At 62.6% G+C, this 13,266-nt stretch overlaps 1 protein-coding gene across 1 annotated transcript in view; it reads left to right on the top strand.

The window, feature by feature from the left end:
- The first annotated feature begins 12,082 nt into the window (after positions 1–12,082).
- The window catches only part of ZBTB46 (zinc finger and BTB domain containing 46), a 49,704-nt gene continuing 48,520 nt past the window's right edge, over positions 12,083–13,266 (top strand). Inside the window, exon 1 of the mRNA XM_061126814.1 lies at positions 12,083–12,171. The gene's annotated coding sequence lies outside the window, so the exon portion shown is untranslated. The remainder of the gene's footprint in view (positions 12,172–13,266) is intronic.

The raw sequence follows: 13,266 nt of genomic DNA on the forward strand, positions 1-13,266 counted from the left end.
GAGTTAGGGAATGGCCAGCCAGCACTTGTGTTGGACTCACCCTAGCCAGCCTGGATGTGGTGACCTCCTGGAATCCTCAGCTCCCAGACGGGTTGACTGCCAGCCACTGGCCGATGGTGCCAGTTTGGGGGCCATGGTCTGCTGCTTTGCTGTAGGAGGGGGAGGGGTGCAGGAGCAAGGGGTCTCTGTGGCCTTCACCCCCACTCAACTGTCTATGAGCTTCTTGTCCTGAGATGGGAGGGCTGGGCCAGCCTGAAATTTGGCCTCTAGGGCAGTGGGCCCCAGATTCACCTGGAGGAGTCGGTTCCTCCGTGGGGGTGGGCTCCCCACAGTGCAAGTAACAGTGCCCCCCAGGCCTGCTCCTCTCTCCTGTGCCCTGTGGGGCTCCGTGAGGAGGGGCCCTGGGCCTGGAGCCACCGGGGATGGGGGTGGGGGCAGGTTCACATCCTGCCTGGCCCAGAGGGCCCTGGGCGGGGGGGATCAGGGACCAGTGTGTTTCATTGGTGCTGGGTCTGCTGTCTTCACTTATGCAGCAACTTGGACTGGCCATCAGGGCGCTGGCCCATCTTGGAACTGGTGAGACCCAGGCCCCAGTGACCTTTTCCCCCCGTGGCCTTGACTGGGGCTGGGAACCTCCGGCCTGGCGTCCTGTGTCCTGCCAAGAGGATGTCCTGTCCTCCAGGCCGGCTCTCCGCCCTCCTCCATCCCTCCGGGGCCTCCAGGGGCAGCAGTGGGGGTGCGGGGGTGGAGGGGACTTGGAAGCCAGCCAGCTGCGCCCCCACTAGTGGGTCCCGAGCCCCGTCTGTCCTCCTGGCTCCCTCCTCCCCTGGACCCGGATGCAGGGGACAGAGGCCCCCAGTCCAGCACCTGGGGTTTTCCAGGACACACTCCAGTTCACCCGAGGGGTGGGGGGATGGCTGCTCCAGGGAACAAAGGCCCGGGGAGGAGAGGGGAAGTGGGGAGCAGGGCTAGGAAGAGGAGGCTCTGAGACCACAGCTCCGTGGGCTAACGCCCCCTTCCCGCTCTCGGGTTTCCTGTCCTGAGCAGCGTGAGGGCCAGAGTGTGGGGGAAGAGGGAGCAAGTCTGCTCATGGCTCCAGTCACAGGCCCGCTCCCCATCCTGGGGGAGGATGAGGTGGAGTGGGGCCCCTTGGGTGGGAAGGTGCCAAGAGGCCCCTGGAGCTCAGGCCCAGCCAGCTGCGGGGAAAGTGGCTGGTACATGGGGGCTGAGCAGCCCTCCTGCAGGGCCCACCCCCATCAGTCTAGAATGTGGCTTGCAGGTCCTCCTGCACCCCAGCATCTGTTCTGTGTCTGCCCGTGTGTGTCCGTGTGTGTGTGTGTCTGCCTGTGTGTGTATGTGCACATGTGTATCTGCATGTGTATGTGCCTGTGTGTGTGTCTGCACATGTGTGTCTGCCTGTGTGGTGCCCATATGTGTGTGTGTGCCCATGTGTCTGTGTCTGCCTATGTGTGTATCTGCACGTGTGTCTGCCCATGTGTGTGTGTGCCCATATGTGTGTGTGCCTGTGTGTGTGTCTGCCTATGTGTCTACACGTGTGTGTCTGTCTGTGCGTGTGTCTGCCTGTGTGTGTTTTCAGGGGTCTGGGGAGGCTGAGAGACCCTCTATTTGTCCCTCGAGTCTCTGTGCATCTGGTATGTTTCTAAGGATGTTCCTGGGCTGTAGCATGTGCTTGCACTTGCATGTGTATGTGTGTATGCACATCTGTGTGTGTTTGACAGTATCCCAGGCATATGTGTGAACCTTGGGGTATCTACATGGCCTTCCTCTATGTCTATATTTCTGGGGTGGAGTGCTGTTTCTCCTCTAAGGTCAAGAATGACCAGTTCCCCCAGGAAGCCTGGACCCCAGAAAGGGTGTTGGGTCTTCTCTCCCACCCCCAAGGTTCTGTCCACCTTCAGCAGCTCAGGAGAGTTAAAAATAGCCCTGGGGCCTCTGGAAGCAGAAGGGGTAGAGGCACCCGCAGGGGGAGGGTGCAGGGCTGGAGGCACCCCCGGCCCCTGCCAGCGCTTCAAGGCCAGCCAGCCTGGCTCCAGCAGGGCGGGCCCCACATCCTCCCTCCCCACCTGCGAGGCTTCGGGACCCCTAACCTGGGGCTTCTCGGGCCCGGCCTTTGAGAAAGGCTGAGGAGGCCTGGGACAGTCAGCCTGGCCAGCCTCAGTCTCCACAGGCAGGAAGGGCCCCCGGGGCCTACCCAGCACCTGCCAGGGCTGCTTTCTCTGCCTTCATACCCTCTCCTGGCCGCCACTTCCTTGGAGGCCCAGGTGGGAGGCTGGGGCAGGGAGGAATGAAGACCAACAGCCCCAGGGAAACATCTTCCCCTCACAGAGAGGTCAGTGAGGATTTGGGGGGTTTCGTATAACTTTTTGTTGATGTACCATATACATACCAAAATGAGCTCATATCTTAAGTAAATATTTAACGCATCTTGTCACCAGGACCTGGAGCAAGACGGGACTCAGCCAGCCCAGGAGGTACCCTTGGACCCACTTTGAAGCCATCTCTCTTTAATACTGTTGGCTCCACCTGTCCTGCCCATTTCTGAATGTGGCTTCTTTTGGAAGTGAGGCTACAGTGGCTCTGGGAGTCACAGGTGGCCATCCAGTGTCCCCTGTGTGACACCCTACATTTTGCTTATATACTCGGCCACTGGTGGGCAGTGGGTTGTCCAGTTTGGGGCTATTGAAAGAGGACGGCTTTGAACACTCTGGTAAATCTTTTTTGTGAATCTGAGCACGTATTTCCTCAGGCCCCCAGGACTGGAGTTGTGGTTTTGATGGCCATGGTTCTGTCTGAGGGTCTGACAGGAGCCCTGTGGACACTCCCAGAAATGTTCGAATTTGCCCCTGATTTCAGGGGGTGGGCCCCCAGGGCTCCTGATACTTGAGCCCCGGCCTAGGACCTCTCCATCTTGGAGTCTGTTTGTCCTTGACTGGGCTGGGCCTTAGGCTGGGGTCTCCTGGGCTGAAGTTGTCCTCCCCCCAGGAGGGCAGCGCCCGCGCACCCTCCACTTGGCCGGGCACGCCCAGAGGAGGCGCCCCATCCCGGAGGCCCACACCCACCCTTCCTTCCTCAGGAAAGCCTGTGGTCTGATAAGGCCTCCAGGCTCTGCTTTTCAAACCACCCCGGCACCAGGACCCCCAGGGGAGGAGAGAGCAGAGCTCCACACAGCCCACGATGGCTGGGGGCCGGGGAACCAGGCTGTCACATTCCAAGACAGCTCCTGAAACACAGACACCCGCGTGGCCACAGGGACAGGCTCTGAGGGTCCTGGCCAGGTGTGGGGGCTGTGAGGCAGGGGTGGTCAGACCAGGTGGGATGCAAGCTCCTCCTGTTTCCTCCAACAACTCCACCCAGGCAGGGCAGCCCCTTTTTCCAAAGCCCCAAGCCCCCTCCAGGCCCCTCCCCAGGCTTTCCCCTACCCTTCCTCCATCCTGGGTGTGTGGGGCTGAGGACCCAGAGGAGGAAAACCACTCCACAGTTCTCACATCCCAACTCAGGCAAACCCAGCCACTTCCAGGGGCCTGTCCGCTCTGCCTGGGGTTCCAGAGGCATCCCCGAGTGACGTTAGCCCAAATCTGGTCAGGAAGAAGATGCCCACAGGACACTCAAGACTGGAAACTGCGACAGAAAGCCAGGAGCCCACTCTCAGCACCCAGCTGGCACTGGTGACAGTCAAACTTCTGTGCTAACAGTGCCGACAAGAGAGGCCCCACCTTCTGGGCTGCTCTGTGTCCCGCCATCTTGCTCAGCCCACTTAGCAATGTCAGGGGGGTTCCTGAGGTGTGGACTGGTTGCCCAGAGAATTAAGAGATTTACCCCAAATCACACTGCAGGTACAGATTCTGGCCAGGCTGGCCCCTTAGAACCGAGGACATACAAGGGAATCAGACATGGCCATACCCTCAACGAGCACAGGGAGGGGGCAAAGGACAATCAGAAAGTGCAGGTATTAGGGCCAAAGTGGGGCCCCATCATGGCGGATCCTCTCCCTGATCAAGAGTGGGCAGTGGGGGGCAGGGTTGGAAGTGGGTCCTCAGGACAGCTGAGGGCCATCAGGTGGGTAGGAACAGGAGGGGCATTCCAGGCTGAGGGAACAGCAGGTGCAAAGGCCTGGGGGAGAAGAGCCATCATGTCTGGGTACCGGTGAGTACAGCTGGCATTGGGCAAGACCAGAGAATGGACCCTGGTGTCCCATCCCTCAGCTGAGATGGGGAGAGGGTCCTGGGTGGGCTCTCAGAATCTGAGATTGAGGCTGGTAGGAGAAGGGGGTTCTAGCCAGGGTGGCTCTCCAGGCACAGCTGTGGGAACCCCACCACCACCAGGTGTCCTGAGGGTGTGGCTCTGCCCAAGCCCCTGCCCAAGTGACCTCTGAAACTCCAGTGAGCAGGAAATAGGAGTGCCCTGCAGTCACCCTTCTGCCACACGGCCTTCTCTGACCCCAGTCCAGATGCCACAGGCACCCTAGCCAGCTTCTATCCTTCAAGGTCTCCCTGCCTTCATGGGGCACCTGCAGCCTTGGCCTCACTCCGCAAACCCACATGTCTGTCATGTCCACATCTGTTCTTGGCCTCCTGTCCTAAACAGGGACCCAACACTCTGCTGTCAATCGGAGAGGCAGCAAACCACCGCCGCCCCCCTCCCCTCAGCCGCCCCATCTACCATGTCTGTTCCACCCAGAGTTCATCAGCTCTCATCCTAAAAACCTCTCTGGATTCAGCCCATCTCTTCTTCAAAAGTCTGCGACAGCACCTGATAGCCCGTGGTCACCACGTGGCCCCAGGTGGTCTTGGAGGTCATCTCCCAGAAGGAGCACCTGGGCTCGGCCCAGCGAAGATTTCCTCTGCCTGACTCAATCCACACCCTGTCCATCTCTGCAGCTGCCTCTCCCACCCTCCCCACCCAGAGTGTGTTTCTATTCCATTTCTCTGTGTTTGTTTGTTTGGCTGTGTTGGGTCTTAGTTGTGGCACGTGGCTTAGCTGCCCTGCAGCATGTGGGATCTTAGTTCCTCGACCAGGGATTGAGCTCTCATCCCCTGCACTGGAAGGCAGACTTTCAACCACTGGACTGCCAGGGAAGTCCCCCAGACTTGGGCAGGACCAGCTCTTGCCCAGTGTCCAGAGTTGGGCCTGGTTCCCTCTGCAGAGAGCAAAGCAGGACACACACTCCCAGACGCTCTTGTACAAGCCTGAGCAGCCACTTGGGAATGAGCAAACACACAACCCAGACACACATGGACACTCGTGCACCAACACACACACACGGAGGAGCCCACAGATGTGTGCAAGCACACAGATGTGACAAAGACTCATGGCAGCTGTCCAGAGAACCGCACTGGACAGGCCTCAAAGCAGAGAGATGGATTTCACGTAACTATTATGGAGGGGGGCTCCCCTCCAGCTGAGACAACATGCAGAAGGCTGGGTCTTGGGAGAAGAGGCGGAAGGAGGGAAGTCACAGAGGGCCGAGTGGAACAGCAAAACACTTGCTGGGACACAGCACACTCCGGTTTGGCAGCACTGGGATTTTCTGGGGGGGTCACACTGCACTGTATGCAGGCATCTTCGTTCCATGACGAGGGATCAGACCTGGGCCCACTGCAGTGGAAGTAGTGTCTTGACCAATGGACAGCCAAGGAGTTCCCAACATTGGGACTTTTTGAGCAAAGACAGTGTAGGGGTTGGGGTCACCTTTGGAGACATGGCGGGTGCAGGTAGAGGCTGGGCTGAGGTGGGTTGAGTCTCTCAGCAGGGCAGCAAGGCCAGTCCTTCATGAGTCCAGGGTTTAAACCCCTCTGTCCCTGTGCCCTGAGGGTGGGCCGAGCTGGGCATCTGTGGAGCTTTCAGATCCAAAAGTGAAAACGAGCCCCAGGCCCAAAGGAGGTAGTTTTGTCTAATGATTGATCAGGTCTTTATGTTTTGGAATGATTTCAGGTCTATGGAAGAGCAGGGGCATTCAGAAATCCTGGAGCTCCTGTGTGCACTGCCCCCCTGACTCAGCTTCCCCCAAAGTTACCACCAAATGTCACTGAGCCTGCCTCTCTCAGCACAGCTCAGACCCTACCTGGATTTCATCCACACGTTTTTCCATTGCACTCCTCTTCTGATCCAGGACCCCATCCAGGGCACATGCGCACGACTCCCCAGCTCCTCTGGGCTGGGACCACTTCTCCACAGCCCTTGACGACCAAGACCATCCTGAGGTGGCCGCTCAGTGTTTTGTAGCACGTCCCTCAGTTAGGGTTGATCTGATGTGTCTTCTTATGAAGACACCAAGGTTATCGAGTCGGACATGATGGAGTCAGGGAGGCTGATGAGCTGGGGCCGACAGCAGCAGAGGTGAGGTACCCTTCCCGTCACCTCAGGTCAGAAGCCTGATGTCCCTTGATGTCCCTGATCACCTGGTCGGGGGGCTGCCTGCTGGGTCTCCAGATTAAAGCCCCTCACATTCCCTTATGTGCCGCCTTCAAAGGGCGACCGCATTCAGGCTGTGTGGGAGTTAACTTCCATCTCAGGGAGGGTGCCAGACCCTTCCCCCTGCACGTATGTCGGCCGGGTCACATCGTGCTTTGTGTTGTATTCAGCAGGATGTTATTTGATGCTCAGATGGCTCTGGCTCTGGCCACTTTTCCCATCGGCTCCATGCGCCCCTGTCCTTTACTTTCTGAGCCCTTCTGTCCTGCCAGCACTGCCACACACTTCCCTGTTTTCCCCACCGTCCTCACACTGGCCGTTTCTCCAAGGAACCCCTTTTTCAGGTCTGCTGTAGCCAGCCTCTTGGGTGACCTGTTTGCCTGGCTCTTTCCCAGAAGACAAGGCATCCTGTCTCACTTTCCAATCTTGGGATGTCCCCGGCACGCGGCAGGATCGATGTACTCCATGAATGATGCCGAATAAGCTCATGAATGAGTGGATGGAGGAGGCCAAGACAATGGCTGGCACTGCACGGGGTTGGGGCCTTCCTGAGTCCACCAAGGGGACCCAGAACCCCCTTCTCTGATGGGAAGGTCGGGACAGGGCCCCTCATTATCTCCTTTTCCTCCTCGCCCCCAGCCCCTAGCATGGGAGCTGGGCCAGGTGACGCATGCAGGGAGACTCCTGGCTCAGAAAATGCACCCTTCTCACCTTCTGCCCCCCCATCCTGCCCTGTCGCTATCTGCAGCCATCACCAGCTTTTGCAATGCGAGCCTCAGTGGCTGTGGCCCCCAGGGAGCAGCTGCGTTGCTCTAGCGGGGACTGAGGCCCCCAGCCCCCTCACCCTGTTCCAGCGCTGACTGGCTGCTCCCCAGGGCCTCCCAGTTTCCAGAGCCCGCCAGAGATGGAATTACAGCCCCAGGTCTGCACCTGCGGCACAGCGGTGCCACCCGGCTCCCAGGGCCCTGTCTTTCCCTCTCCTCCCACCTGGGGCCCGAGGGAGGTCCCAGTCGGGTAGGGTGCCTGCTGTGTGCCCAGAGAAAGCAGGGGCTGTGGAGATCCCCGTGGGGTGGGGGCACAGAAGCACCCTCATGGAACAACGCCACCACAGGGACCACAGGATGAACAGGGAGAGAGGGCTTGGGGTGGGGGTGGGCAGCAAGGAGAAGGAGGATGGGGTCAGATTGTAAAGGGATTGGGGCTGGTCCAGGGAGCAGGGGGAGTGAGACAGGAGGGAGCCCAGTGCCACCCTCCACACTTAAGCTGGCCTCAGGGCCCACCTGGGACTGGGATGGGCTGGTGGGGCAGGAGGCGAAGTGGCCTCCTAACCATTGCCAGGAGAGGCCAAGGTCGATGGTCAGACCCACAGGGACAGACCCCTGCTCATCTATAGCCCGCAGCTTGCACGGGAGTGGCCCTGGCTGCCTCCCACCCTGTGCCAGCCTGGCTGTGCAGCTGACACTGGGGCAGTGCTCTGCCCTTGCCCCCCCCCCCCCCCAAACTGTGCTGCCCCGTTCTCACTCTGTTAGCCCCCACCTCCACCCCAGCTCTCTGCCCCTGCCCTCTGACACCAGCCCCTCCCGGGCACATAGCAGGTGTGGCCCAGCTTCTGTCTGGAGGGAAGGTCTGGAATGCAGGGCCCTGGTGCCCGGCCTGGGGGTGAGGGGGCGGGGGCTCAGGAAGGAAGGGGCTGGCATTTGGCAGTGGCGTTTTGGAAGGACGGTTGGGGGTGAGTGCTTGGAATGGAACGGGGCGACAGTTGGCGGTGGCAGCTGGAGCGGCAGTGGGGCTTGGCAGGGGCGCGGGCCTGGAGGACAGTTGGGGTGGGGCAGCCATGGGGTTGGCAGGTAGCCTCTGGCTCTGGAGGGAGGTCTTGGGGAGGCCCAGCAGGAGGGCAGGGCCAGCTGGCAGCAGACTTGGCTGAGCCAGGCCTGGGAGCAAGCTGCAGCCTCGGCCAGGCGGCCCCCAGCCCAGGGTGGGGCTGCTGCAGTCTAGGGCCGGCCTCCGGTCCACCCGCAGGGCCTGGGATGACGCGCACAGGGCGGTTCCTGCTGCGAAGTCCAGCACCCTCAGGCCCACCAGCTGCGCATCTCCCACCCTGTCCTCAGCTTCCCCCCCTCCCCATCCGGCCATCCATCCGCATCCAGCAGAGGCTTGGAGAGGGCAGGAACAGGTTCTGGGCAGTTTCCCGAGAGGGGCAGGACTCCCGGGGCTGTTGCCATAGGGACGCTGAGCAACACCACTGGCTGGAGGATAAACAGGCAGGTTTCCTGACCAGTGATTGCCGTGAAGACAGCATAGAGGACTCGGCTGGGGTGAATGGGGAGGTGCTACCTGGGGGTTGCAGGCCCTGGCGAGGGGACTGGTCCAGGGGGGTGCTGGGAAAGGAGACGAGAAGGGATATTCATTGTTCCTCTGTCTTCTTCCCAAAGCACCTCTGGGGCTCTGCTTCACAGGAGCAGACCTGGAGTGGGGCTGGATCCCCTCCCAACCACCTTGCCCCCTGAAGCCATATGGTGGGGGTGGGGGCAGGTGGAGGGAGGGCTGAGCATGTGGTGCAGGGGCCCTGCCAGTCAGGCAGCTCTTAAAACTGAACTGCCCTTCAGGGTCCCAAGGTCTGCCGGTGGGAGTGGGGGCAGTGTGCTCTGAGGGGTGGCCATCGGCAAGTATACCTGTGGGCCTGGCCAGCTTTTGTACTTTGGACCCGGGGTCCCCAGCCCTGGCCTCAGGACTGCTCATTCTCTCCAGGCCCCCAGATCCTCACTGCCTCAAGGTGTCTCTTGGGCAGGCTTCAGATGCACTCTCACATGTGGCTGGCGGTGAACTTCCAGAAGGACCAGCGTGTGGCTGGGACCAGTGCAGAGTGCTGACCACCCATTTGTTTATCCGTCTTGTCCTCCAGCCAAGTGAGAGCAGGAACCAGGTCTGGGTCATGGTGGCATCTCAGGCCCCTCATTCCCGGGGCCCTCCCACCTGCTGGCCTCCCTGCCTCTGGACACTGGGTTCCAAGGCTGAAGAGTGCCACTGAGGCCAACCCCACACCCTTAGCCCTCACCTGTTCCCAGTGCCACCCCTGGGTAGAGCTGCCTCATGGAGCCCGCTCTTCTACCAACGTTGAAGGAGCCACTGGTGGTCAAAGCAGATCCCTCCAGGGTCTGTGCCAGCATCAGGGGTGAGGTGCAGTGCATGGCATCTGCACCAGGGCTCAGGGGACCCCAGCAAGAGTGGAGGTTTTCTGAGCCTGGCGTCTGCCTGCTGTGAGTAGCAGCCTGGGCACTGATGAACATGGGGCCCCTGGGGGTGCTGCCACCTCTCCCCGTAAGAGCAGATGCACCAAGGTGGCCCTGGGGAGTCCAGCCACACAACCCTTGTCCTCCCAGCTCAGCTGAGAGACCACCACTGCTGCTATTGGCTCTTTTCCTCTTTCATTTTCCCTTTGTTTCTTCTTTTTTTCTTTCCTTCTTTCCTTCCTATGATATGGGCTGATTAACTCCCAGAAGCATCACTGTCTCCGGTCTTAGGCATGGCTTGATTAGAGCTCTCTGAGACACTCCTTGGTGCTGCCTTTTTGGTCTACCAGCTTCATTCAGGCTGCTCATCCTTCTGTTGGTTCTTGGAACAGAAAGGATGGGTGTCTCAGTCCCCAGTCACTGGCAGGGATGCTGGGAAGGGGGGCGTTGATTCATCATCATGCTGGGGAGGGGAGTGTGGAGAGTTCCAGGGCCCCAGGGACTCATTCCAGGACTCAGTGAGACTTTCTACCAAGACCAGAAGACCTGGGCTAGTAGGTGGGGTGCACCCTGGTGCTGATGAGAGAGGCTAGGTTCTCCTGGGCAGGCTTCCTGGGCAGTGGCTCAGCACCACTGTGTGCCCCAGCCAGGAAGCCTCCGCAGCATTCCAGCAATGCTGCTCTCCTCAGAGAGTGTCTGGGGAGGACAGGCAAGTGGTCCTCCCCAGTCTGACAGACGCACGTCTCCATCTCCCCCACATCTTTTGCTCCATGGGCTACAACTGCACTCCAGGCAGACAGGCAGGTGAGGGGGGAGGACCCCGAGACAGTGCCCTTCGTCCCCTCAAAGGGAGGACAGAAAGACCAGCCAGAACCTTCTGGAGGCCTAGAGGAGACACTTCAAAGGTTGACTGTGCCCAGTCCGCATCTGAGAGGGCCCAGGAAACTTGGGCCTGTGGTTCCAGGCCTGGGTCCTCCAGGAGTAAGTCTTGCGGGGAAGGGGGTTGCTCCTGCGCAGGCAGCGGGAAGGGAGTGGGGTGCGGGTGTCTGCAGCCATTTTCAGGCGCCGGCTGCAGCGAGGGAGTGTCCCAGCCTTTTCATCGCTGGCTGCCAGACCGCGGCCGCCCTTGTTCACTCAAGGAGAATTCCCGCCTCCCCCCACACCCCAACCCCAGGCTGCCCTCCCCCAGCAGCCCAGTGAATGCCTCCTTACACATCCTGAGAAAGCATCCATAATGGCCCGCCGCCTCCCACCTCCCGAGGAATTCCGCGGCGTTGGGCCCGCAGGGAGGTAGGGCGCAGACGGCCCGCGGCGCCTTCCCATTGGATGGCCAGGTCGTGCTCAACTCCCCTGCGCGGCTGGCCAGCCACAGGCTCACCTCCCTTCCCACCGTCGCGGCCGGGAGAGGAAGCGAGGTGGCCTTTGCCCCTGCACAGGCCAGCCAGGAATGCGGGGCCACGCTTCCCATTCAGTCTGCCCGAGGACTCAGGGACAGCGGGGGCGAGAAGGGACACCCTGGGCTGCTCTCGGGCAGCGGGACTCGAGATCGCTTGCGGGGGAAGCGCGGCAAAGCCCTGGGCATACCACGCGGCTGGAAGGACTGACGCGCGCGCGGCCGCCGATGCCTCCATTGGCCAAATCCAAGCCCCTGTGGCACGCACTGTCCCGTGGCCCCCGCCCTGAGGTGCGCCTCTCCCCGGGGACGCCGAGGTCCCCGACGGCGCGGCCCCGAGGTCCTGGGCACTGTGGGAGCGCTGTTTCGCTTCACCGCGCGCGGCGGCACAAACCGCCTGGAAGGCGCGAAGTTTGCGAGACCCGTGCGGCGCGACTGCGCGTCGGGGGACGCGGACAGCCTGTAGTCCGGGGGACAGGCGCGTGGGCAGCGCCAGGTGCGCGGTCAGGCAAGAGTTGGGGTGCTCTCGTCCAGACCCGCGTGTACGACCGGATGGTCTGCTGAGTGCTGGGTCCCCGTGGGAAGGGGCGCGGGCACCCGGAGACCCCACGCCGCGCCACCCCCGCCCCCCGCCAGCCCCGCGGAGGGGGCTTCCCACAATGCCCAGCGAGCTCCAGCCCGCACTTCCGCTGTCCAGCCGCCCACGGGGGGGCGGAGGCGCACCGACCCTCGCCGCGGCCCCCTCCGCCCGGCTAGCGGAGCCGGCCGACAGAGGGGCGGGGCGGCGGCCGGGCCGGCGGGGCGGGGCCCGGGGCGGTGGCCGGGGCCGGGGCCGGGGCGCGGGCCAATCAGCAGCGGCCGGGCGCGCGCCGGGGGGCGGGGTCAGGGTCCGCAGGCGGGGCGCGCGCGCGGGCGGCGGGGGCCGCGGGGTTGGAGCGGCGCGGGGGCGCGCGCCGGCCTGACGGACAGACGGACGGACAGACGGACACAGCGGCCAAGGCGAGCGCGCAGCTCGGACCCACCCGGACTAAGCGCTCGCCCGGCGGCCGCGGCGATCACCGGCGCTGGTCCGGCGGCCGCGGCGCCCGCCCTCGCCTGCGCCCCATGGGGTCACAGGTAAGCGGCGCCGGCTCATTGTCCGCGGCCGGGCCGGCGCATCGCGGCCGGGCCAGGGCTCAGGCCGGCCGGACCGCTCCGGGCCGGAGCCGCTCCGAGTCGGGGCGCGCCCCCGCCGCCTGCCCCTCGCGCCCCGCCGCGCCCCGCCCCGCGGGGGCGCCCTCCCGGTGGCGATCGGCGCGCCCGGCTGCAGCTCTGGGGGCGGCGATAGAGACCCCCGCCCGGTCCCCGCTGGTCCCTGAGCTCCGGTGGCGCCGGCGGGGCGGGGCGGGCTAGGGCGACGCGGGGTCCCCGCGGGGCTGCGCGCGGAGGCGGAGGCGGCGACGGGGTTGCCCCGCGCCCCTAGTCCTCGGCGCCTCCTGCCGCCGCCGCCGCGGTCCCTCCCCCGTTACCTCCGAAAGGGGAATTTTCCAGCTGGTAATTTCTGCTGCGTCAACGCCCGGCCCCAGGAGGCAGCCCGGGGGCGTCCTGGCGCCCCCCGCCCGCACCGCCCCGCGCGCCCCCCGCCCGCGCCTCCGAGCCGCACCCGGACCCGCCCGCGCCGAGTTTGCCAAGAGTCGGAACTGCGGGAGGTGGGCGCGGCGGGTCCCGGCTCTCCCCCGGGCCTTGGGGGTCATTGTCTCCCCCTGAAGCCCAGCACTGGCCTCGTCTCCATTTTAATTACTGGCTAAACCAGGGCGCAGGGGCCTCGAGGCCGGGCAACTAGAGGAGCGCGGAGGAGACGGGGCGCGCAGAGCGACGAGGGGCGCGCGGAGCGGACGGGGCGCGCGGAGGGAGAGGGGTCCGCCGCGAGCCGCGTCTTTGTTTCTCTGTAAATAGACATGTCAGTTTCGCAGGGTAGCACGAGTCAATGTCTGACAACTCAATCTGGATGGCAAATGGGCGATTTTCTGCACCAGGAGGAGGGCTCAGGCTAGTTGGGGTTCCTCTCGCCCTGCTGACAAATTCATTATTTGTAGGTTTAACGGACCACGCACAATAGGGCTGGACCGAGGAGCCTGGGTACAACCCAAAGGGGCGAAGAACTGGTATTTTCTGATACCGAGGAAATACAAACAAAAGAAAGTTTGACTGAGATTCTCCGTGAATTTCCTT

This window comes from Dama dama, chromosome 23, assembly GCF_033118175.1.
Source record: "Dama dama isolate Ldn47 chromosome 23, ASM3311817v1, whole genome shotgun sequence".
Classification (NCBI taxonomy): Eukaryota; Metazoa; Chordata; class Mammalia; order Artiodactyla; family Cervidae; genus Dama; species Dama dama.